This window comes from Ahaetulla prasina, chromosome 7 (genome assembly GCF_028640845.1).
Source record: "Ahaetulla prasina isolate Xishuangbanna chromosome 7, ASM2864084v1, whole genome shotgun sequence".
NCBI lineage: Eukaryota > Metazoa > Chordata > Lepidosauria > Squamata > Colubridae > Ahaetulla > Ahaetulla prasina.
In genome coordinates, this window is record NC_080545.1 from 23,346,042 (window position 1) to 23,373,480 (window position 27,439).

General features: G+C 40.5%; 1 long non-coding RNA gene across 1 annotated transcript; it reads left to right on the plus strand.

The window, feature by feature from the left end:
- The first annotated feature begins 523 nt into the window (after positions 1–523).
- Positions 524–27,439, plus strand: LOC131202181 (uncharacterized). The gene is made up of 3 exons (XR_009156088.1): positions 524–580; positions 10,101–10,207; positions 27,214–27,439. It is a non-coding gene; the product is annotated as an uncharacterized LOC131202181 (long non-coding RNA).

Sequence of the window (27,439 nt, forward strand, 5' to 3'; positions counted from 1 at the left end):
CCACATCCACCTGAACTGCCCCCCCCCCGAGGCCCCCTGAGGTCAAACACAACCATCAAAGAAATCGAGTTTGACACCCCTGTTCTACAGTCTCTTGCAGTACTGAAGATAGGGAATGGCAAGATAGGCAACAACACAGAACTCTTTGCAATCAGAGGCTTTCCTGCAAAAAATTAGGGGCTGGCTAGGGATTCTGGGCGTTGAAGTCCAATACATCTCTTTGGGGTGGCTGCTGTTGACTCTGTTGGGGAAAATCACTAGCAACTAGTGGTTGGGAGAGCTGTCTGGTATACATTTCAGCTCCTCATAGTGTAACAATCCCTGATCCACCCTTCTTATGCAATATCTAGTCATATGTTTGTTATTTGTGAAGAGTAAATGCCACAATAGAGCAAATAATTAGTTATACATGATTGACAAAGTTTGTAGCCAGCAAAGCAGTTAATCCACTGATGTGACCTCCAAGGGGCAACATGCAGCCTTCTTCACCTGGGATCTTTTTCCTCTGCAAGGTCGTCTCCACCAAGTCCTCAAAGGGAAGGATTCCAGAAGCAAGAGAGAGAGAGAGAGAGTTCCAGTTGTGAGTTTCATTTGGTTTTCAAAACTATTATTCATTATGCCTTTATGAATCATTGTTGATACAGGCAGCCTTGAAAGGCTCTCTTCTGAGAAGTAGGGCTTAAATAATGGTTTGAAAACAAAAAGTCACCCCAAAACAAAATAAAAATAGAAGCCTAAATTGTACTGAATAAGGGGACTTACTCAAAACAATTTTTTTAAAAATAAACATTGCGTGTGCATTTTATTTTAAAGTATTAGAATTTAAAAATAAAAGACGGAAACCCTAAACAATGCAAGCTACCAAAACAAGCTAGAATGAATGGTAAATTCTAAAACAAAAGAAAAAGCTGATTTTTTCAATGCAATTAACACAATTTTAGTCTTTTTCCAACAGTATCATAATATATTTATACATAGCATTACATGAACAATGTAATTTTGAACAATTGATTAAACCTAAACCGTTAAACCTAATCCAAGGGAGACATGACAGCAGTGTTCCAATATTTGAGATGCTGCCACAGAGTGGAGGAGGTCAAGCTATTTTTCAAAGCACCTGAAGGCAGAACAAGGGATAATGGATGGAAACTGAACAAGGAGAGATTCAACCTGGAAATAAGGAGAAATTTTCTGACAGTGAGAGCAATCAACCAATGGAACAGTTTGCCTTCAGAAGTTGTGGGAGCTTCATCACTGGAAGCTTTCAAGAAGAGATTGGCCTGCCATTTGTCAGAAATGGTGCAGGGTCTCCTGCGTGGGCAGGGGGTTTTAGGATGACCTACAAGGTCCCTTCCAACTCTATTAATCTGTAAGTTTTCAGGGAGTTTAACATTCAGAACCATACTGCCCTATCCTCTCAATTATCTAGTTCAAAAGTTATAGGGTAAATATCAAATTATTATTATCATGGTAAATCACACAATCAGCCAGATTTTTAGATTGGATTTTTATCTACCTACCAAGTCCTTCCCAAGGAGCTGGCATAAGCATTTGTTGGTATTAAGCATTGGATCTCAGAATGACTTTGGTGCCTAAAGTTCAAAATTAAAAAACACAATGAGAAAATTATTTGGACAACCATATTTTATAGACAAAAAAAAAAAAGGTGCAACAATGGGGGATCCACAAACACCTTTCTACAAGATAGTTTTGATTTTTATCAACTAAAACTTTGGACTTTGGTGTTTACTTGTCAGCATCATTCAAAAGGTATTTACCATTACCTGATTCTTAGAGAGAGAAGGAGTGACTGGTCCTAGGTCATCCAATTGGCATTGTTTGTATGGCAAGACTATACAATCTCCCAACTTCTAGTTCAGTGTCTTTAACTAGTAACTGAATTAACCATTTATTTACTTATTATGTGCATGGGATACTCAACAAAAAATCCCAACATCAAAAACATTAAAAAATATAATTAAAAAAATAAAAACTGATGAAAATATAATAGAAACAATATCATAAAGCTCAGTGTTATTTCATTAATTGCTCTGCCTTGTTCAAGTCCTCTTGTATGGTAGCTTATATAAGATGATGTTCAAAATATGTCAATAGCAATAGCACTTAGACTTATATGCCACTTCACAGTGCTTTACAGCTCTCTCTAACTAGTTTAAAATGTCAGCTTATTGCCTCCAACAATCTGGCTCCTCATTTTACCCATCTCAGAAGGATGGAAGACTAAATCAACCTTGAGCCACTGAGACTCAAACTGCCGAACTGCTGGCAGGCGGCAGTCAGCAGAATTAGCCTGCAATACTGCATTCTAACCATTAACAATCAAAGTTAATGCAGGCATATAATCAATTTCACCTTGTGGCTGCTCTATGTGGGTACATCAGCAAAACAAACGTTACTCTTCCTCTTTTATTTCCTTAGCAACTCCCTGGGTTGGGCTAATACGATGGGATGATGCCTTGTAATAGTTTCCAAATTTTTCTTATCGAGCACTGTGTTTCTTGTCATTTAAATTGGTTTTTCAGATTAATTGCTTCATATTTTCTTTGGTGCTGATTGTTGGATCTTCCATTCTGCAGGTAGCTTTCTTTATAGTAGTCTGTAAGATGTTCTGCTATTTCTGTTCATGCCCAAATCATGTTAGTCTGCACTTTCCTATTTCATTCTTAGTTGTGGGTTGTTCACTAGTTCACAGGCTGATAGCATGCTGTAAAGCAGCTGGGATTACATCCAACGTAGCTGCTCTACCATTTTTCAGTAGCTTTATTGCTTCCTCTCTTGTAGGTTTGGCATGCAAGGCCTGATTTGCTGGCACTTCAATAGCAGCAGATCTGTTGATGGTCCCTATGGCTCTTTGTGGTTATATAGTTCTTGCAATAATTGTTCCCATCTTCAAATCTGCTCATTTAAACTGTACCATCTGTCTTATGTATATTATTATTTGCTGATCTTCTACTTCAGTATCTACGGTGATAAAGATAACATGATACTCATGGCAGGGGTGCTATTCAGCTGGTTCTGACAGGTTCTGGAGAACCGGTAGCGGAAATTTTGAGTAGTTCAGAGAACCAGCAAATACCACCTCTGACTGGTTGCAGAGAGGGGTGGGAATGGAACTTTTACAATATCCTTCCCCTGGAATGGGGTGAGAATGGAGTTTTTGCAGTATCCAGCAAGCCATACCAGACCCACCAAGCCATGCCCACAGAACTGGTAGTAAAAAAAACTGAATTCCACCACTGACTCATGGTTTTGAACAGCTTCTTTTGGTTCCACGACCATGAGGTGTGTCAATGAGCCATGTTTATGACTGAGATGCTGGTAACATTGTCTGCAAACCTGGTTTGTTTGCTTTGGTCTGATAAGTCTAGGTACCAGTCTGAGACCCATATCTGTTTTCAGTATGACATTGGCAGAGATATTCTTGTCCACATCCAGATGCAGCCAGTTTTGATCAGGTTTTTCTCCTGATTACACATTTAGCAATTTTACATCTAATAGTTTAAGATGAATCTTTGCATAGATTAACTAAGGATCAGATCCACAATCATATTTCACTCACTCTAGTGCAGCGGTCACCATGGACCACTGGTGGTCCGCAATAAAATTTTGGTGATCCTCAGAGAAATTATTTGCATTTTTTACATTGCATTAAATCAGGGGTCTTCAAACTATGCCCCCTGGGCTGGATCGTGCAATGAATGTTTATGTTGCTGCAGAGAGTCTCCCCCTTTGCAGTCTTTTTGTGCAGATCGGAGGGGTGAAAATTCCAACTTAGGGTCTGCTTCAACCTCCTGGTGTGGGGCTTTGGCCAAAGGCTGGAAGGAAGTGCCACTGGTGGCGAAGAGCCGGAGGGCCTTGTTCCAGTGGGTCTGTGTCATGGCCTCGAACTGGCTGACCATCTCAGCCCGCTGAGCCTCCAGGCGCTGCTACCTGGCCTTGCACTCCTGCAGGTCTTCCCTCTGCTTGGAAAGCCTATACTCATAGTCTTCAGTGAGGTGCTTCTGCTGAGACTCCTTCTCGGTCAGATCCAATTTGAACTGAGCCAGCTGTTTTGCCAACTCTTTCTCATGGTGGCTGCTTAGCTCCAGCATCTGCTTCTCCTAAGGACCCTGGGCAGGCAGGAGAGAAGTAGCAAGTAGAGGCTGGCAAGGCACCCCTCAATGTGAATGACATCAAGTTGGCCACACCCACCCAGTCACACGATCACCTTGCCACACCCACCCAGCCGGTCATTAAGCAGATCATATTAGTGGTCCGCTGTGTCTTCAGCTCCTGAGCCTGGCCTCTTGGCAGAGAGTGACTTAGAGAGTAAGGGGGAAGAACCGACAGGGCTTCCCTCTGCAGGACCTTCCTCTCTGGCTCCGCTCCAGGTTCCAGAGGCAGGCCAGGTGGAGGAGATGACGAGGCCTCTTTCTCCCGCACCTTCCCCTTCCCAGGCAACACCTCAAAACCCAGCTGCTGACAATCAGTCCTGGTTAGATCCCAGGCATCGCAGAAAGGAGAGGTGGGAACAACAAAAGAAGGGGTGGGGCAGGCCTAGAGAGTGCTGAGTCACAGAGCCACACCCCACAGGGTATAAAAGCAGGAGGAGTTGCTCTATAGCTTCTTGTGATGGACAAAAACTGACTCTTGGAAATTTGGCTGCAATATTTCAAGATTAAGAATTTGGCTTCTGGATTTCTGTTTATTTCTGAACTCTTGGTTGCTCCAGCAATGAACTGCAGTTACGCTGGCTTCTGAGGAGATAAGAGAACTTGGCAGGTAATCACAGGTTCATTGCCAGAACTGATATCTGTTGTAGGAATAAATTGCTGGCAGATATAGTCAGCTCGCGTGTCTTCTTGGTTGTGGTTGGTGTGGGGGGGGGGAACAGAACATCTGCAGGATTTAAAATTATGAATTTAGTGGTCCCTGAGGTCCAAAAGGTTGGTGACCCCTGCTCTAGTGCATAATAGAAAAAAATATATAGATAGACTATAATTCAGGGTTGATGGATCCTTACCATCTGAGCATGCCAAATGAGCTAATGCCTTCAAGATCAAGATGCCTTCAAGGGTAGAACAGGAATTTATAATAATAATAATAATAATAATAATAATAATAATAATAATAATAATAATAATAATAATAATAATAATAATAATAATTCTTAGGTTGCTCCAAATTATAAAACTGCTATCATTTTCTATTTCATCAAGCCCAACTTTTTAATTTTTCAGCTTTCCCAGCCTTCCTTTCTATCTTCGCATTGGCAGTGAAGTCACTCACTACAATGACTTATTCCTACTTGGACACACAATGAATGTTACCAAACCCATGAGGATTAATCAGCTTAATATTTCATTAATTTATCATAGAGTGTCATCCAAATGGCTGGATTTAAATTCCCTAATTTGCAAATCTAGCCATTGCTGAGATCTGGGTATTGAATTCCTGAAATGTGATGTATAGATGGTTTAAAAAAAATACTCTCCAACAGAGAGAGTTGGAGGGGGACCTTGCAGGTCATCTAGTCCAACCCCTCACCCAAGCAGGAGACCCTACACCACAGGTATCAAACTCATGGCATCACATTGCTGTCATGTGACATTTTGTGATTTTTTTCCCCACTTTGTGGAGCTGGGGTTGGTGTGGCCTGCACATGATGCATCCGGCCCGCAGGCTGCTATTTTGACACCCCTGCCCTACATCATTTCTGACAGATGGCAGTCCAGTATCTTCTTGAATTCTCCAGTGATGAAGCTCCCACAACCTCTGAAGGCAAGTTGTTTCATTGGTTGATTGTTCTCACTGTCAGAAAATTTCTCCTTATTTCTAGGTTGAATCTCTCCTTGATCAGTCTCCATCCATTATTCCTTGTCTGGCCTTCAGGTGCTTTGGAAAAGAGCTTGACACCCCCTCCTCTCTGTGGCAGCCCCTCAAATATTGGAGCACTGCTATCATGCCTCCCCTGGTCCTTCTCTTCACTAGACTAACCATGTAACCGTTCTTCATATGTTTTAGTTTCCAGTCCCCTAATCATCATCATGAAGGGGTGAATGAGCTGAAGAGTTTGGGGGCTTCCACTCTATAGGGTTTAAGATGTCTACCAGGGATTGAACTCATAGAAATTTGGATGATGATATATAGCGCATTAGCTTTAGGGGCCATCCAAATCTGACACTCAGGGCTTGCTTGAAAGGTGTTCATAGAAACTATTTGAATTGTATATACCACCCACCTTCTTTAACAGTACAATTGAAAACACTACAGAGGATAGAAGCTGTGTAAAAATAAAGAATTTCCCCCACCCTCCAAGGGTTAATTAATATAAAAGTAATATAAAATACACAGAAACATGCAGGGTGAAATGGTCCTGGTTCTAATTGGATCTTGCAATCTGGTAGCGATCATAGCTGGTGCTTCAGCAATCTGGGAGCGATGGTGGAGCGAAGCTCCCCCCACCCACCCGGGTGTCATTACTTCCTGGTTAAAACCAGTAATGTGGTTTTTACCTTCTGCGCATGTGCAGAAAGTTTTGCGCATGCACAGAAGATCTGTAAGAACCTGCGACGTGGGTGCACGCATGAGCAAAGCGAGTGCACACGCGCAACGTGTGCACTTCTGAACCGGTAAGGAAGGTAAGTAGATTTCACCCCCCGGAAACATGTCATAATATGGCATAACTCTCAGCTCTAAAAGTTTAAGGGAAGATAGACTGTGTATATCATTCATCTATTTAAAAACTGCTTTGTAGTTTGCAATTTAGTTTACTCATGTCAGAAGCATCACAATGAAAACGAGGAACACTATGTGACTTAAAATTTAAAATACAAGATTGAAATACATACAAGTTAAGCCTATCTTGCACAGCATTAATTACATTCTGTCGCGTTGCCATGAGGTCCTCAAGTATACAGGACACAAAGGGCACAACAATACATAAGTGTTGTTGTCTGCATGTCACTACAATCATAAAGGTTAGAAGACACTGGAAAGCCCCATTTGTTCAGAGTGTCTCTGGATCTTGTTGTACCTATAGGCAGTCTATTCAATTATTTCCATACTTCCCAGGTTTTGCCTGTTGGAAGAAATGTCCATCTGGTTTCAGTGGGGAAAAAGACACTGGAAACAAGAAACTGTTTGGACAGTTGTTTAATGCAGGGATGAAATACTCCTGGATCGGACCGGATTGCGCGATCCGGTAGTGATCGTGGCTGGTAGTTCAGCAATCTGGTAGTGATGGCGGAGCGAAGTATCATTACTTCCTGGTTTTAACCAGGCACGTGCACTTCCAGACCGGTAAGGAAGGTAAGTAGATTTCAACCTTGGTTTAATGGTGGAGAGGATCACATGGCTTGAGATCCGGGGCAAAAAAGCACATGGGTGAGAGAAAGAGAGATATTGATACCCTCTGTTCAGCTTTGAATTTGAGCTTGTGTTTTAATTGTCAGACTCTCATGGGGACATGAAGGGATAACTCTGAAGGCTGTGTCCCAAGCTTGGTTGAGCCTTGCTGGGTGATGATGTAATGAAAGAGCTTTAGGCAATTTCCTTTATGGCTCTGCTTGAAGAAGGTAGATCTTTGTTATGTAGACTAGACTGGCCCAGGCCTTAATGGCCCATTGACAAAGGTGTGGGGGGCTGAGTTTCTGCTTCCCTTTTAGGAGAAATATTCTGCCCTTTTAATATTTCCTAAAATATTTCATTTTTCTAGGAGAAGGGTGGGTGCTAGCTTCCTACACGCCTGACCCAGATGCCAGCTCCTCCAATTGGTTCCGTCCACGGTAGATTCTTTGTTGCTTTTCATATGTCCACTCTAGTAATTTGCTATCTGTTGGGATTCTCCTATCATAAATTGGAGCCGCATATCAGTCCAAAATAAATAAATTTACACTGTCTTTCGCCCCTTCTTTCTTCTTTTTGTTTTGGGAGGGGGGATATTTTGATTAAGCACGGAAGAAGATTTATATGCAAACATAAAAAACAAAGAAGAAGAAGAAAGAATAAAAAGTAAAATACGAGACGAATAAATTTACATACTTCCCTAACAGGCCCAAGGGCTTAACTACTTTAGTTAAGTAGTTAGCATTTTAGGTGTTTTGACAACAGCCATAAAGGTTTGTGAGTAGAATGATTCCAACTCTTCATTCAGAGGTTTCAGAGCCAAGGTGAGATTTTCACTCTGAGCCCTTTGGCTCACTGCTAAGCTATGCTATTTGGAGTGTTTTGAAGGTAGGCGTCTAAAGACATCCCCAAATATTAACTGAGTGGGAGATCCCAGACAGAAAGTGCCCCGTAGTCTTTAAATTACAGTAATCTTGTGAAGAGGTTCTGTATGATTATTTGTAAAATGAGACAGTAGCTCATGAGAACATAAATTATAATGGTTTGTTTTCTTCACATAGTGTTGGACAGCACATTTTCCCTAGCCCCTCCCCTGCAAACATATGAATACATGAATAGCTTAGATTCTCACTGAATTTTGCAAAAGGAAGAGAGAAAGAGAGAGAGAGGGAGGGAGGGAGAAACTAGAGAGAGAGAGAGAGAGAGAGAGAGAAATTTACACAAGTTCAACTGCAGCTCTGGGACATCAGTGTTTTGAATAGAATAGAATAGAATAGAATAGAATAGAATAGAATAGAATAGAATAGAATAGAATAGAATAGAATTTTTATTGGCCAAATGTGATTGGACACACAAGGAATTTGTCTTGGTGCATATGCTCTCAGTGTACATAAATCAGTGCACAGATTTAATAAGAGAGTCAGCATAGTGTAATTGGTAAAGAACAGGAATTGGACAGTTCTGAGCTCAAAAATCTTTCCCTAACTTAAAGCTGGGGGCAGGGAAAGCAGGCCTTTCATCAAACCACAACCACACAGGTGTAAAAAAAAAAAAAGAACAGATCAGGTAATCCAGTTGTTTTCGCTTTAACACTTCAGACTGCCAGTCAAAACTGTTATAATTACTTCTCTGTGCAAAAATATATAAATAAATACGATTATTTATTTTATTTGTATTTATTTATTTTATTTATTTATTTTATTTGTCACAACAATATATGTAGGCATCATACAAAAAGATTATATAGTATATAAACATATACATGAGTAAATATTAGGAGGTATATATATATATATATGAAGAAGAAAAGAAAAACAATAGGACAGGAACGGTAGGCATGTTTGTGCGCTTATGCATGCCCCTTATAAATTTATAAATTTTATAATTTATAAATTTTAAATTTATAAATCCGCCCCTTATAAATACAAATTTAATTTGTATCCCGCCTTTATTGTTTTTACTAAAAATTTAAAGTGGCAAACATATCCAACATATTTTCCTCCTTCTATACCACAAGAACCCTGTGAGGTTGGTCAGGTTGAGAGACAGAGAGAGAGAGAGAGAGAGAGAGAGACTGGTCCAAGATCATTCAGCTGGCCCTCATGGTTAAGGTGGGACTTGAACTCACAGTTTCCTGCTTTCTAGCCTGGGGCCTTAATCACTAGACCAAACTGGCTCTTTTCATTAGTTTCTATCTCACTTTGAATTGCCTTGGTTTATCCCAAATTAGTCATTGTATGTGAGTATTAAAGCCTTTTTGTTGTTGAAAAAGAAATGAGGATAATCCTTATAGTCCGGTGTCAGAGTATGAATATTCATAGACTGGAATAGGTCAGCCAATGAACAGGCATAGCAACTGGGTCAGCCAATGAGAGCTGCTTTGGAAACAGAAACTTAACTAAGAAGTCTGGGTGTGGCTTAGCCCTGCAGCTTCTGAGTCTGTGCAGAGAAACTGAAACTAGTCTGCTCTGCTGAAATGAAACTAATTGTTCTCTACTGCTTTGTGTTTTGCTTGTAAATGCTACTACCTTGAAGAAGAATCTATATTGGTATTGTACATTTATCTTCATGTATTATATGTATATAAAGAAGTTAATGAATCCTGCTGAATCAGTTTACCTGTGTGTGCTTTCTGGATTTGATTTCTACTACAAAATCTGACATCCAGGAAACTTGAAATATTTGGAGTTACGTTATGTCCTTCTTTAAATAAGACAATATTTTATAAGAAAGTGTTTTTTTTTTATTTAAAGGGATGTCCGGTGCGTGTGTGGTTTAATAAGGAAGAACCATGTTTAAAGGTCTTTTTTAAACCAGGATTCCGTCATCAGCCTTGGCATCTGATCAACAGAATGACCAGGTATAAAAGTTTCCTGTTTGTAATCTTCATCGCTATCGTGAGACTATACTGTATTCCTACCCAAATCTTAGGATATCTTTCCAAGTTTGCATGTATATATCAAAATCACTGCTTTTTTTTTTTTTGGTCCTTCTGTTTATTTATTTAAATATTTTCATATTTAGACAGCTCCCATTTCCCATTGTTGGAAGAAATATCCATCTGGGTTCAGTTCCAAGTGGGGACAAAGACACTGGAAACATGGAGGCTGCTTGGAAAGATGGTTTAATGGTGGCCAGGATCACATGGCTTGAGTTCCTGAACAGAAAAGGGCCTGAGATCCTGTGTGCTCCCTGGTTTTATGCTTTTTCTGAGCTCTGAACTTTCTGGGGCACAGGAAGAGTATCCTGATTGGCTGTCAAGACTCCCAGGGGGTGGGAGTCTTCGCTAATGGTGTAGGTTGTCTCTCAAGCTTGCTTGAGCCTTGCCATGTGGTAAGATTCTGTTGTATTGTGTTGCAAAAGATGGTCATTGACAAAGGTGGGGGGGATTGAGTGAGCTTGGTTGAAGCCTTAATTGCCCATTGACAAAGGTGGGGAGAATGAGTGAGCTTAGCTGAGGCTTTTAATGGCCCATTGACAAAGGTGGGGGGGGAGTTGCAGGGAGCTCCTTTGTCTTTAAAACATGTTTCTCCATTTCTCATCCAGGGAAATATATTCTGCCTTTTAAATATTTTATAAAATATTTCATTCTTCTAGGAGGGGGGTGGGTGCTAAATTCCTACACCATAGAGTGAGGGTGATGTACAAACAGATATAACAGATGGGATAGCCTCCCATCGACCAGTGTGCTCTCACAGAGAGAGCCTCCTTCGGATACCGTCAGCCAGACAATGTCGGCTGGCAACCTCCAGGGGGAGGGCCTTCTCTGTGGGGGCTCTGGAATGAGCTACCTCTGGGGCTCCGTCAACTCCCCGACCTCCGGACCTTCCGCCGCGAGCTGAAGACGTTGTTGTTTCGACATGCAGGACTAGCTTAAATGTAGTTTTAAATTGGGGTTTTAAATTGGGGCTTTTAAATGCGTTTTTTAATTGTATTTAAAATTTTTAGGCCGTATATTGAATTAGTTTTTTATACTGTTTTTAATCTGTATCATATGTATTGTGGTTTTATTGGCTGTGAACCGCCCTGAGTCCTTCGGGAGAAGGGCGGTATACAAATTTAATAAATAAATAAATAAAAGCATGAAAGCTATATATAAATATTATAATAAAACAGCTAAAAAGAAGGATAAAAAAATAAAAAAGAGGTTACGGATGTTCACGACATGAATTTAGGCTAGACATCATATCTCGCTCCAGCCTATCTTGCTGAGGAAAAACATTGGAGGAGAGCACACTATATATAGATTGCCTTGAATTCCTGAAAGAAAAGTAGGATATAAATCTTACAAATGAATGCATGCATAAATATTTTACAGATGGTGGCTGAGAGGCTTTGACTTGCTCAAAGCTACAAATAAATGACTGAGACAAAGATTTCAATGAAGTGCAAATACTACTAGTTTATATCAAAATATGTCAAAACTGAGATTTGTGATGCCTATGAAAAAAGGGATTTAAGGAAATGTGAAGAATTTTATACTTTAAAATTGGCATTTTGCTGCATACTAAAATGACACGGAATGTTGCCTGAACTGTCAAAGGCAAGAAGGAAAGTGTGGCTACAGCATTTGCTTGCAATTTTTAGATAAAGTAATACTAAAGCATTTCTCAAAGGAATGGATTAAATGTTCATTATGTAAATGCATTTCCCCATCAATCTATCCTTTGTTCATTTAGATAAAGTGGTATGCCAATTCTATGTCAAACAAGTGCTGATTACAAATAAATAATTCAGCACTGTCTCCAGACTAGGAAAAAGAGCAACAAATTGGAATAGAATGTCAATAAATTTACACGGCTAAATTTCAATCAACTTTCTTTGATTGGATAATTATGTTCCCAGGTTGCCAAGAGGGTTAGGGGACAAGGGGAATTTCAGCTGACAAAGACTGCCATTCAGAAATGGTTTGCTAAAGAGGAAGACAATAGAACAAACCAAGGTAATAAGATACCATCTCAGAACTTAAAAATATGTTAAATGGACTTTTCATCTTTTTTGTAACAGTCAGTGTCCAGAAATCAAGTCAGTAAAATTTTCAATACCCTTGTAAGGTTCTGCATTAAGCAACTGTAAATGAATGAAGAAACAGACACGAGTGAACCAGTATCAGAGTGCACTTGGCTATTAACAGAATATCAGAGTTGGAAGACACTTTGGAGATTTTCTAGTCCCTTGCACAAACAGGCGACCCTATGCTATTCCAGATAAATGGCCTGCCAATTTCTCCTTAAAAACCTCCAATGATGGAGCATCTACAACTTCTGAAGGCAAGTCATTCCACTAGTTAATTGTTCTCACTGTTAGGAAATTTCTCTTTGGTTCTAAGTTACTTCTGTCCTTCATTGATTTCCATCCATCGCTTCTTGTCTTGCCTTCTGGTGCTTTGGAAAATACATTGACCCCTTTTCTTGGAAGCCGCTCCTCAAATATTGGAACACTGCTATCATGTCACCCCTAGTCTTCTTTTCATTAGACTAGACATACCCAGTTCCTGCAACCCTTCTTCATATAGTTCAACCTCCTGCCCTGTTATCTTTGTTGCTCATCTCTGCACTTTTTCCAGAGTCTCAACATCTTTTTTATATTATGGTAATCAAAACTGGATGCAATATTCTAAGTGTGATCTTATCATTCTTTTTTTTTTTTAATTATTTTTTTTGCAACAAACAAACAAAAAGAAAATACATTATTACACCCTTGTGCTATACATAAAAAAAAAAGGAAGATTTGGGTCTTCGGATATATCCTCACGATCGCCAAAATCCACGTTCTCGAGGTACAGGTACCGAAGCGTCCAATGTTGCAAGCGCAAAGTCCACAAATGGTTTCCAAGTCTTCCAGAAAATATCTTCTTTATACACACCACTTCTAATTTTAATATCACATGTCATTTTATCATTTAAAGCTAATTTCCACATTTCAGAATTCCACTCTTCTATTCTAAAAATCACATCTAGTTTCCAATATCTAGCTATTATAATTCTACCTATTATAATCATAATTCTAATCAAATAAGTGTGATCTTATCAAAGCATCATAAAGCAATACTAACACTGCCATGATTTTGATTCTATCCCTCTGTTAATGTAACCTAGGATTGTACTGGCTTTTTTTGATGGTTGCAGCACACTGATGGATCATATTTAAGTGATTGTACACTGCTATAGGACTCTAAAATCTCTCTCAGTTACTGCTGTTGAGCCAAGTTCCACATATGCTATACCTGCACATTTGTTTTTTTCTTTCCTAAGTGTAAAACCTAACTTTTCTCACCACTGAATTTCATTTTGTTAGATAAGGCCCAGAGTTCAAGTCTGTCGAGATCCTTGTGGATCTTGAGCCTATCTTTTGGAGCGTTGCCTATTCCTGCCAGCTTGATGTCATCTTCAAATTTAATGAGTTCTCCTTTTATTTCCTTGTCTAATACATTTATGAAGAGATTGAAGAATACTGGGCCTAAGGCAGAACCTTGGGGTACCCTATTGCTTACTTCTCTCCATGTAGATGTAGTTCCATTAAAGACTACATGTTGAGTGTGGTTTGTCAGCCAGTTATAAATCCATCTGGTGGTGATGCTGTCTATCCCATATTTTTCTAACTTACTAAGAAATAGGTTGTGGTCTATGTTGTCAAATGTGCTGAAATCAAAGTATACTATTCCCACAGCATTTCACTGGTCCACTAATTTAGTCACTTTGTCAAAGAATGAAATAAGATTTGTTTGTCATGAACTGTTTTTGACAAATCCATTTGGGCTTCTGGGTATAACTGTGCTTGCTTTCAGGTGTTCACAGCTCTGTTGCTTGATTATGTTTTCCAGGATCTTCCCAGATATTGATGTCAGGCTGATTGGTCTATAATTGCCTGGATCCATTCCCCCTTTTTTGAAGATGGGAACCACATCAGCTCTTTTCCAGTCCCCTAGTAGTTCTGTGATGCGCCAGGATCTTTGAAAGATATGGTTCAATGGTTCTATGATCGCTTATGTCAGCTCCTTCAAAACTCTGGGATGTAAACCATCTGGTCCTGGCAATCTTAACGTATATCAAGTGGATAGGTATTCTCTTACCATTTTCTTGCCTATTTTAATTTCTATTCCTAGTTTGTCTTGTATGGTTTTATTTTGTAGATTGGGCTGTTTGGAGGTAGAGGGTGAAGACAAATGCAAAGAAGGAATTAAGCAGCTCTGCTTTCTCCCTACTGCCCATCACTTCCTTGCCATCTTCTCCCATTAGTGGACTGATTGTTTCCTTGACTTTTTTCTTGTTTTTTACATGTTGAAAGAAACTCTTTTTGTTACTTTTGACGTTTGTTGCAAGTCTTATTTCATTCTGAGCCTTAGCTTTTCTCACTTCATCTTTGGAGATTTAAGTTATATGTTGGTATTCTGCCTTAATTATGTATCTCTCTTTCCATTTCTTATACTTATCCCTTTTGTCTTTTAGCTTATTAGAGAGTTCTTTATGCAACTGTGTTGGTTTGTTCTTAGATTATTATTTTTTTTCCAATGGTATTGTGGTGGACTGGGATTTTATAATCACTTTTTTCAGAGTTTTGCAAGCTTCTTAGTTTTTTTTCCCCTTTAAGATTTTCATCCATGGAATCCTTCCCATGCTCTCTAACTTTGTGGAAATCAGCTTTTTTAAAGTCTAAGATACCGGTTTGATTTTGTTTTATTGCTTGTGTCTGCATATATTGAGTTCCAATATGACATGGTCACTGTCCCCCAAGATGGCCTCTTTCAAACCTGTGGTCCTCTCTGTCCAGAACGTGGACTTTTCTGTCTTCAAAAAAGTGAGCTTTTTCTTTCAAACACAGATAATCTTGTCCTGATGAGTTTGTTCTCCTGTGCTGTGCCATGCATTTGTGAAGTGGTTGTTTTGTTTCTCCAATGTACAGATCTGTATATGTCTCACTGCATGGTTCTGCATATATCACATTGCTCAGTTTGCATCTGGGTATTTAGACATACTGTAGAAGCCAAGTTCCATTCCTATCAACTGGATGGGTGGATTAATGGGTTATGAAAGGCAAAGGGTCATGCTTCACACACGGAAGATATTTTTGGTTCAAATCCAATTGAGAAGGATCAGGGGATAGAAAAGATTTTTTTCCTGAGACCCTAGAAAACCTTCACTAGTTAGGAGGTTTCTGGGCCAGGTGATAAAATGTCTAAGATGCCTTTCTCCTTCTTCTGTCTATGCAGTGCAATTTGTTTCCATTTAAGTATCTTAGTACAACAGGATTTCTATAAGTGCCTTAGGATCACAAGCTTCATTGTTATGATCTCATAAACAAAGGGATCACTGAAAGTTTCCCTCTGAGACTCAAAACCATTTAGAGAGCTCCTCTTCTCTGATACTTCCACATTCAATTTCCAAGACAGTAAGCAAGCTAATTATGTTTCACCTGTAGCCTAATTGATTCTTTCTTAATCTAGCTGCATGTTCACATTTCCTGCAGGAAATAGGCTAGATCCCTATTAGGTTGAGATGATGGGGCACCACCTTTTGCTGTGTTAAAGCTGCTCATTTATAGACAGTCATCAGAAGAAGTAGAATTCTGATTGGCCTGAATTACTTTCAATTGTGCCACTAATATGACTTCGATGGATCAAAGCATTGCACACCACAAACAACAAAAGTTATTTAAAAAGTGTGGGGGGGGAAACGGACACTCGTTTTTTAAAATTTTACTACTACTTCTATATATAGGAAAAATATATAGATTAATCGCTGAATTAAAATTCCCAGCTTCCCCAGTGACCATGAGCAATATTGAAAGATGCTGGGAATGATAATTCATTTACATCTCATGGAGACAATCGTAGGTGCCTCGTTCTTGAAATAAATCTTAGTTCTTCAGTGATTGCAGTATAGTAATGTCACAAACATCTCTTCCACTACTATTCTAGCAATAATGGGGAAACCTTTTGAACGCTTTAAATATACCATGCTTACATAAGCCCCAAAATATGTAACTTGACCTCTTGACCTGTCAGTGAACTTGGTTGAGATCCACAGATAAAGTATAATAAAGTAATCCTCTTGGAAAAACACAGATCATTTTGCTTCTTTAACTTTGAAGTATAGATGGAAATCCAACACCAGAAATTTATTCATTAAAGTAAATGCTCTACTGGAAGAAAGTAGTTTTTCACTTGACTGCAAGCATAGGAACATAGCAGTGGTGGGATTCAATTTTTTTTACTGGTTCTGTGGGTGTGGCCTGGTGGGCGTAACTTGGTGGGCATGGAAAGGAAAGGATACTGTAAAATCTCCATTCCCTCCCCACTCCAGGGGAAGGTTACTGCAAAATCCCCATTTCCTCCTGATCAGCTGGGACTCAGGAGGCAGAGAATAGATGGGGGCGGGGCCAGTCATAGGTGGTATTTACCGGTTCTCCAAACTACTCAAAATTTCCACTACCGGTTCTCCAGAACTGGTCAGAACCTGCTGAATACTACCTCTGATACATAGGTAATTGTTCTTCTCACATTCTAAGCTTATGACAATTGTCCTGAACTACAGATTCTGTAGAAATGTAATATGCGGCAAAATAATAACAGATAAATCACTGTTATTTATTTTTTCCCACCACTTCTTTTCAAAGTACCAATTAGAGAACTAAAATGCTGAAGTCAGAGCTTCAGCAGATCTGAAGTTTTCTTCCAGCGGAGCCCTAGACTTCTCACACATCTTTTCTTATTAATAGGATCAGTAGTTTCTTCTATAAAGTCACTTCCCACTACTGCTTATATCTTTTTGTCTCTCTCATGATTGTTCGTTTATTTTATTGTGCCATCGCTTTCCTCCATTTTCTTCAGTTCCATTTTCTTACTGGCAAGCTCTCTCTTCTGGAGGTCCTTCTCATATGCCATTTCTCTCCCTCTTCCCATTGCTGGCATAATCTTCTACCTCTTCTACCTTCCCTACTTGCAACTGGGTGTTCAAGCCACACACCTCAAGAACACACAGGTGGGGGGAAAATGCCGTGTCCAGTTACAACATATATGTCCTTTCCTGGAAAAAAAACACATTATGATACCCTTTCCCCTAATTCTATTTTTTAATTGAAGAAAGGCAAGTATCAGCACGGGAAGGGAAGGTAAAGGAAGAAGGAAGGAAGGAAAGAAGGGAGGGGGAGAGGGAGGGAGGGAGGAAGGAAGGAAGGAAGAAAGGGAGGGAGGGAGGAAGGAAGGAAGGAAAATGGGCTATTTCTCAAAATACCAGTCTCTATTTGTATCTAGGGGTGCTTCTGTAAATAGTGTGTGACCTATCTAAAAACAGTTGCACACTTATAATCTTGTCTCATTCGTCTGAGGTACATCCTAAAATATTTTCAGCAAATTAGGACTTAAGAGCATTCCTTCAGCTGCTGTCCACTTAGCTAAAATAGCTTCCTTCAGTTAACGTCACATAGCTCCTGATTGAGATGCTGAGTGGCAAGCACCAATAAGTGGAATGGAATAATTAACAAGAGCATTGTTGCCTTCCAATGTCTCAACCGACCATCATTATACCAGAAAAGGACGGCGAGACCTTTAAGCAGCTGCTGTGAGGGAACAGCTGCCAACCTTTGTTGGGTATAAATGACAAATGTATGCTCAGTGTACTTGCTTTCCCCCCCCCCTCCTTTGTTCCAACATCTGTGATATAGTCTATATGCCACTAGCAATTACTTGTGGAATTCTGGTAAGTAAAATAAAATATGATTACGAGACGGAAGCAAATATGATGAGTTATTATGGCAGGAGAATATGGATCTGGCACTCTCAAAATTGTTTAACTGATGAGTGAATGCAATCAATCAGTTTGATTTGCAGAACATATTAACTCCTTGAAAACGTTCCATTTTATTTTATGTTTTTTTTTCAAATATAATCTTCTTGCAAAAATAATATCCTTTTTATAAGCTTGTGCATTGCATTTCACTTTCATAGTCAAATCTATGCTCCCAGAAAAGTCTTAGACGTGTGGCCTGAAGCTAATAGACCATCAGGCCGGAAGCAAAATCTTTAAACGGAAAGGAAAATAGTGGCTTTCCTGGATTCAGCACATAAGCAAATCCACAAATTGCACTATTTTACCTGATGCCAGAAGAAAGCAACTTGGTAAATTAGTACCAAGAAAACTTCATATCTACACCCAGGAAGTCCTCAGGACTCAAGCACAGCTTGAATGAGGCTTAACTGGACCTTGTGGGGTCCACTTTTTACCACAATTAAAGCCGGTTGAAATGTTCTGCCAGCCACCAAATGTTTGCTTTGCTTTGTTAAACAATGGGGCCTCAAATAGTACCCATGACACCTTTGTATTAAGTTTCTGTGGTAGCTTGTTTGATAGCTACCACAGCTGGTGGAAAAAAGAGAGAGAAGCAGTGGTGAAAATCAAAGTTTTTACTACCGGTTCTGTGGGCCTGGCTTGGTGGGTGTGGTGTGGCTTGGTGGGCAAGGCTTGGTGCAAAATCTCCATTTCCATCCCACTCCAGGGGAAAGATATTGCAAATTCTCCATTCTTAGCCCACTCTGGGGCCAGCCAGAGGTGGTATTTGCCGGTTCTCCGAATTACTCAAAATTTCTGCTACCGGTTCTTCGAACTACTCAAAATCTCCACTACCGGTTCTCCTAACTATTCAAAAGTTCCACTACCAGTTCTCCAGAACCTGTCAGAACTGCTGGATTTCACCCCTGGAGAGAAGATTGGGTTAGAGTAGGGATTATGGAGACTGGCTAATACAACATGGTCTTTTCTCTTTGGGGAATAGCTACTAACTGTACTTAACTAGTCCAGTTGGCTGGGCCTTCCCTTCCCTTTCACTTTTCTCAATCAGAAGCACAGAAAGACCCATAAAAAAAAGTAAAGCTGACCCATCTAACGAAGAGTAAGACAGAAGATGAAGAAAACTCAGGTCCATAAATGACATCTAAGAGACTCTTTAAGCCCCTTACCATTAAGATAACTCAAAATAATAATTTCAGAGGAATTCCAGAAAACTTGAGAGGCGGCAGCTGGAAAATGTCCCCCCCCCCAGTGCTGTGTGACTGTTCCTTCTCTTCCCCCCTCCCCTCTGCTTAAACAGAGTAAATGACTGTTTACTCTACATCTTCATTTGCCACATGGGCACAAAGGCTGTCATGTTATTATACGTTACTTTGTTGATCAACAATAGTGAAAGCCATGGGCACGCCCCAATCTGTCAGTTTGCTGATGAACTCTTGACATCTCCCCTCCCTGCTATTTGTTCCCTCTCATGTTAGCAAACATGGTTGTGATGACAACACAGGCAAATCATAGGCCAAGGATTTCATGCAAATGTTTTGTTTGCAAACAAACTAAAGGTCTTTCCAGGAAAGGGAAAGGGGAGAAAAACCAATGGCTTTGTACTCTGAGAACATAACAGATAGCAAAAACAAATGTGTATTGGTTGCTAGACAAATGGAAGGGACAACAATACTGGGGATACTCTGCTAATCCCCGCTGGCTATGATCAATTATTACAAAGAATCATTGAAAAATTCATTGTGATATTAGTGCTTTTCAATGAGACTGGTCCATATTACCCAGACTGAAGTAGGAGAGTTGCAGTGAACAGAATGAGCACTGCTTTAGGACCTAAGATAGGGACCTGAAGACCTATTCCACAAACTGAATAAATTCCTCTTAAAAATGTCCAATGTTTCTGTAGTTTGGTCTCCCCCTTTTTTTAGGGGGGAGTGGACTTTCATATGGAAGTGGAACTGGAGGTGGACTGGACTGGAAGTGGAACTGGAGGTGAAAAGTCATAGGTTCTTCTCCTCCCCCACCCCCCCAAAAAAAGGTGGAGAAGAGCCTATGACTTTCCACTTCCAGTTCATGATAAATTCAGATAAAATATGCTCACACTCGTATTAAAAGGTATAAAGATAGAATGGCACATATAATAAATAATAGAGCTGGAAGGGACTTTGGAGGTCTTCTAGTCTAACCCCCTGCTTGAGTCATTTCAGATAAATGGTTGTCCTTTTTGGAAGCCTCCACTAATGGAACACCCACACCTTCTGAACGCAAGCTCTTCCATCGGTTGATTGCTTTCACCATTAAGGAATTTCTTCTTAGTTCTAGGTTGCTTCTCTCCTTGTTTAGTTTCCATCCATTTTAACTTGTCTTGCTTTTTGGTGCTTTGGAAAATAAATTGACCCCCTCGTCTTTGTAGGAACCCCTTAATTATTGGAAGACTACTATCATATCTCCTCTAGTCCTTCGTTTCACTAGACTACTCATACCCAACTCCTGCAACCGTTCTTCATATGTTCTAGTACTCAGATCTCATTTGTGTGACCATAGGGACACAGTGATCGTTATAAGGACAAGGACAAGTCTTTAAGTTACTTCCACTGTTGTAACTTCAGACAATTGGTAAATAGGTTAAGTAAGGACAATTTGTAATCAGCAGTGTTCTTTGGAGCAAGGAAAGGAAGAGTATTTTAAACACTGTGATAATGATTCAAGAGGTGTCAGTATTTAGTACTTATACCTGTTAACTGGGAAGTGGGGAAGATAAAACTTCAAGCTAATGGGTAAATTTCTTGCCTTATAACTAAAATATATCATACTGGGTACATTCATGTGTCTTACAAGTATAATATGAAAGATCTCTTTAAAACTTTGCAAACATTTATGCATCCTTATCTATATGCTCACTTTGCACGACAATTCAAACAAAGGTAACCAAAGTTATGGAAATCATGTTAAATGCCACATGCAAATAGATTTCTTATGAAGTCTCCAATATTGTCTCATTTGGAAGAATGACATTGGAGCCCATTAAATGTAATGGAAGAAGGATCTGTAAAGAATAATTTGAACTGACTGGAACTGGAAAAAAAATGTTCTTCTCTTTAAAAACTGGTCAAAAATTCTTCTATTCCAATATTTATTTATTTTATTTTTATTTATTTATTAACTTTTTATACCGCCCTTCTCCTGAAGGACTCAGGGCGGTGTACAGCCAAAATAAAACACAATATATATACAATTAAAATCAAAATTTAAAATAAAGCATATTACAAAAAGGCCAATATTTAAAAATGTAAATTTAAAATTTAAAAATTTAAAACCCCACAACAATAAAACCCAGTTTAAAATATTAAAAAACCATTATGCTAGTCCAGCTTGAATAAATAAGTATGTTTTTAGCTCACGGCGAAAGGTCCGAAGATCAGGCACTTGGCGTAGGCCAGGGGGAAGTTCATTCCAGAGCGTCGATGCTCCAACAGAGAAGGCCCTACTCCTGGGGGCCGCCAGCCGACACTGTTTGGCGGATGGCACCCTGAGGAGACCTTCTCTGTGAGAGCGTACGGGTCGGTGGGAGGCATAAGGTAACAGCAGGCGGTCTCGTAAGTACCCGGGTCCTAAGCCATGGAGCGCTTTAAAGGTGGTAACCAAAATCTTGAAGCGCACCCGAAAGACCACAGGAAGCCAGTGCAGACTACGGAGCAGTGATGTTACATGGGAGCCACGAGCGGCTCCCGTTACTACTCGCGCAGCCGCATTCTGGACTAACTGTAGCCTCCGGGTGCACCTCAAGGGCAGCCCCATGTAGAGAGCATTGCAATAATCCAACCGAGACGTAACCAGAGCGTGAGTGACTGTGCATAAGGCATCCCGGTCAAGGAAGGGACGCAACTGGCGGACCAAGCGAACTTGGTAAAAGGCCCTCCTGGAGACGGCCGCCAGATGTTCATCAAAGGACAGCCGTCCATCCAGGAGGACGCCCAAGTTGCGAACCACCTCCTTTGGGGCCACTAACTCGCCCCCAACAGTCAGCTGCAGGTGCAGCTGACTGTACCGGGGTGCCGGCATCCACAGCCACTCCGTCTTGGAGGGATTGAGCTTGAGTCTGTTTCTCCCCATCCAGACCCGTACGGCTTCCAGGCACCGGGACAGCACTTCGATAGCTTCATTGGGGTGGTCCGGGGTGGAAAAGTACAGCTGAGTGTCGTCAGCGTACAGATGATAACTCACCCCGAATCCACTGATGACCTCGCCCAGCGGTTTCATATAGATGTTGAACAGGGTAGGCGAGAGAATCGACCCCTGAGGCACCCCACAAGTGAGGCGCCTCGCGGACGAACTCTGCCCCCCTGTCAACACCGTCTGTGACCGGTCAGAGAGATAGGAGGAGAACTACCAGTAAACGATGCCTCCCACTCCCAATCCCTCCAACCGGCGCAGCAGGATACCATGGTCGATGGTATCAAAAGCCGCTGAGAGATCTAATAGGACCAAGGCAGAGGAGCAACCCCTATCCCTGGCCCTCCAGAGGTCATCCACCAACGCGACCAAAGCCGTCTCTGTGCTATAACCGGGTCGGAAGCCGGACTGGAACGAGTCTAGATAGACAGCTTCATCCAGGTGCTGGGGAAGCTGCCATGCAACCACACTCTCTACAACCTTTGCCACAAAGCGAAGGTTGGAGACTGGCCGGTAATTCCCCAAAATAGCTGGGTCCAGGGAAGGCTTCTTAAGGAGGGGTCTCACCACCGCCTCTCTCAAGGCGGCGGGAAAAACCCCTTCCAACAAAGAAGCATTTATAATCCCCTGGAGCCAGCCTCGTGTCACTTCCTGAGCAGCCAGCACTAACCAGGAAGGGCACGGGTCCAGTAAACATGTAGTTGCATGCAACCTGTCCACATCCTCGGGAGCCACAGAATTCACATTTAGATGAATTTAGTCACCTCCTTTGCACCTCCTGAAATGCCATGCATATTCCAACAAACCTGTGTGCCAAAAGCAATCCTTTTTCGACATGTTCTCAGGTAGCTTCCAGTAGATGACAAACATACGCCAGTGGTGGGTTGCACATTCTGGTGCAACTGGTTCGCTGCACATGCACATGCTCGCTTTCTGCGCCATGCACTTGTCTTCAGTGCATGCACCCGGCCTCAAAAATGTTCCTAAATAGGGCAACATAGAGCCAGGGCGGGGGAGCAGGGGAGCCCACCCGCGATTTCCCCTACCGGTTTGGGCGAACCAGCTGAATATCACCTCTGATATGCACTAGGAAAAAAATCATCAGGAAGATAGGCATATCTAGTAAGGAGGTCTTCAGGATATAGTATGAAAGGTTCAAATTGCAGCTCGATGGTGCAATCAACATTCTGACCATTACTATGTGCATAGCACCCATAATAAGTTCAATTTCACAGTCATGATCATCACCTTGGGTTTTTCCCCCCCACCCCCTGATGGACAGCTCTGCTATCTGGGAAAAGTACACAACAAATGTACAACCACTTGCAAAAAGAAGTGCAGACTCTAGAGATGGTATCTACGGAAATGTATACTTTAAGAAAAGTGCACATAAAAATGTGCACAAATCTTTGTGTTGAGCTGTCATCCTGTCTGTTTGCTTGCCGGCCGGAGTCTCGGTGTGGGGCCAGGTCAAATAAGACCCGACTCAAGGCAACTGAATGAAACCAAAATGGACAGGCTTGGTCATCCTTATTTGTAGCTTGTCTGAGCTGAATAAGTCAGACTGACTTCTGAGCACATAGAGGATTCTATTACAACTGTTTACCTTAGTGATTCTAGCAATGATGTCTGAGGAACCTTAAAGAAGACTGCCCATGGTATACATATTTGTTTTCTGTGCAGAGTCATCTTACTCTCTTGGGTGAGAAATGATTAGAACCCTATGCCAAATCTAATTTAATCTTAAATTAGATTTTAAATTCTTAAAAATCTTAATTTTTTATTGCAATGTTAAAGGAAATATCAAAACACTGGTAAGGATGAGTGTGCATCTTTGTGATTTTATTTATTTATTAAGCGTATGGTGATGTTACATTAGCCAGGAGACCACGGTGTTAATACAAAGGAGTAGTTTGGCTGCCAACAATTGCTAGTCCATTCAGTTCATGCTCACGGACAATCCAGAGTGCACCATGGGGGTGAACTAGCTCCACAATCAGAAGGCTTCTGCAGCAGCATCTGGGGTTTTTCCCACACCAATGTTGCTTCTCATTCAGGTATTACATTCAGGCAGCTCCGGCATACTTGAATTAGTACTGCTGCTCAAAGCACTGAGGGTTTTCCCCCCAACCAAAGTGGTACCTATTTATCTACTTGAATTAACATGCTTTCAAACTGCTGGGAAAGGCAGAAGCTGAGGCAAATGATGGGATCTCACTCTGTCACATGATGCTAGGACTCGAACCGTCCGGTGTCATTAAGCCACTGACCCACCGCATCACTCTTTGTAACTCTGTAGGTGTATTTACCTTTGTATAGAACACATGGACCTTCTATATGGTAGTTGGATGAGTTCAGACAACAACATTTGCTCAACCTGGCCTTGTACTTAATGTCATTTAGCTTGAGAGACGATTGGATAAATCCACATGTTGACAGATACATGCACATATGCCTACGTACCACGAGAGGAGATTGTTCTTATATTGTGAGTGCAAAATGGGGTGGAACCCTTGAATCCATCTGACTGGGAAAGATGTAAACATCTATAGTGTGGGCATGGCAAGATTTCAAATGAAAGGAAGGAAGGAAGGAAGGAAGGAAGGAAGGAAGGAAGGAAGGAAGGAAGGAAGGAAGGAAGGGGGGGAGAGAGAGAGAGAAAAAAAAGAAAAAGAAAGAGAAAGAAAGGAAGGAAGGAAAAAAGAAAGAGAAAGAAAGGAAGGAAGGAAGAAAGGAAGGAAGGAAGGAAAAAAGAAAGAAAAAAGAAAGAGAGAAAGAAAAAAAGAAAAAGAAAAGAAAGAAAGGAAGGAAGGAAGAAAGAAAGGAAAAAAGAAAGAAAGAAAGAAAAGAAAGAGAGAAAGAAAAGAAAAGAAAAGAAAGAAAGAAAGAAAGAAAAAAAGAAAGAAAATAGACAAAAGAAAGGAAGAGAAAGAAAGAAAAAAGGAAGGAAGGAAGAGAAAGAAAGAAAGAAAGAAAGAAAGAAAGAAAGAAAGAAAGAAAGAAAGAAAACATATTATCCATTATATATATAAAGCAGTGTTTAGTTTGAATTTAAAATGAAAAAAAAAATAAAGATAGTTGCAGGCATTAATTGCATTGTATTCTGCACAAATTTGCAAGTGGAAGATTCTTCCCCAGTGGAAGATTCTTCTCCTTCAGCTGCATTTCGGAAACTAGTGAAACTAATTTACTGCCATTTTGTTCAAGTATGGAGAATTTCTAAACATCCAAAAAGTACACTGCTCTTCAGTTCAAAACACCACATCTCCTAGGTTTTTTTTTATTTTTGCATCATGCAGAAAGTGATACATATGGACAATGAATTCTGGTGATATTTCTTTCTCAGATTATCTGAAGCGTTTCAAGAAAAAGTCAAGAGGCTTTCAGAAGGACCGGCAAAACGCCTTAGACCAAAGGTCTTCAAATTTGGCAGCTTTAAGAGAATTCTGGGAGTTGAAGTCCACAAGTCTTAAAGCTGCCAAGTTTGAAGACCTATGCAAGATGGACTCTATATGTTCCTAGGCCTTGGTCAGATTTCATTTAACACGCAGTTCAAAGAAAATGTGAAGATTTCTCCATAGCGTTAACGTTTGAAGGATTTCACAGGCAGACCAAAGCATTCAGATAAGGCAAGGAAAATTCCCATGGTTTCATATTTGCATATCCCTAAAAACAGACCACACTAACAAAGCCATTCCACCTACTGCATATCTTGTTGCATGTTTTGTTGAAATTACCTACTGTATTTTTCGGAGTATAAGATGCACCTTCCCCACCCCCCAAAAGGGGTGAAAATTTGGGTACGTCTTATACACCGAATGTAGCCCCACCCAACCACTGGCCCCCACCCTTTGGCCTCTGCCTCCCAGCAATTTACCTCCTTGCAGCAAGCAGCAAGAAGAAACAGCCCATTTCAGCTTCAGCACAGCCTAATGAGCACAAGTTGATCAGCCTCCTGACCCTCAGCTGTTTCAGGATGCAGGGATTGCCATTGCCTATTGCTGTGTGGGAGGTAAATTGCTGGGAGCAGATTTTTTTTCCCCTTGTGCTAATCAAGCTATGCTGAAAATGAAAATGAAAGTAAAGCAGGCTATTTGCTGTTTGCTGCAATGAGAAAAAATTGCTGAGAGGCAGAGGCAGATTTCTTTTTCTTGTTTTCCCCACCAAAAAAGGTAGGTGCGTCTTATAGTCGGGAGTATCTTATACTGCAAAAAATACGGTAAGTGTGGAGGCATCGTTTGACCTTGATCTATAATAATATATGTTAGTCTACAAAGCTCTATGAAATGAAAACAATGATCCTGAATTACAGTTTTGCAGGGATATTTTTATCCTTTGTAATATAAAAGTGAATGTATCAAAGGGCTTTAGTGCTTTATAAGGAAGGGGGGGAAAAAACCCTCAAGCGGTGCAGTCTATAAATGAAACATTGGCGACTGACAGTAGGCACTGCTTATTTACTTTCTGTTTATAAACCTTAATATGTGTTTTCCATGCATTCTGCTTCATGCTGATGATCACTAAGTACAAGAGTTCCTTTAAATCAGCAGCGACTGTGGTTTGGCTTCCTGCAAACTATGTAAATTTATAGTTTGGCTGAAGGCTCCAGACTGCTGCTTTTCAATTTTGGAGACTCTTTTTGGAATTTAACATGCATATAGAACTATGCAGGCTTTAGAGCATTGTGAGTCAAGGGCTGGAGGAAGGAGGAAAAAAATTTATCTATGCCTGATGTAAGAAACAGAACTTACTTTGATGTAAAGCCCTTCAACATATATGATATTCAGCCTAATGCAGACTCCCGGCTACTACATGTGCAAGGAAATTGATTTAACATTTGCACCATCTTTTCCACTATTTAAATATTTTATATGAGTAATTTCAAAATATCTTTAACCATTCCTTACAGCAGGCCAAGGTAACTGCTGTTCCTGTATTGCTGTTGGGCAAATGAGGATGAGAAAATACAGCATTGCAGAAAGTTTGCACTTGTCATTAGGAAGCCAATAGAGAAGAAGTGACGTGAAATCAATTTGGAAGAGAGATCCAGATCATAGAGGCCATCCCTCAAGGGGTTTTGCTCTTATGGAGGTTAATTTTGTGCATAACTTCTGCTCTCAAAGTTCTTAAATATG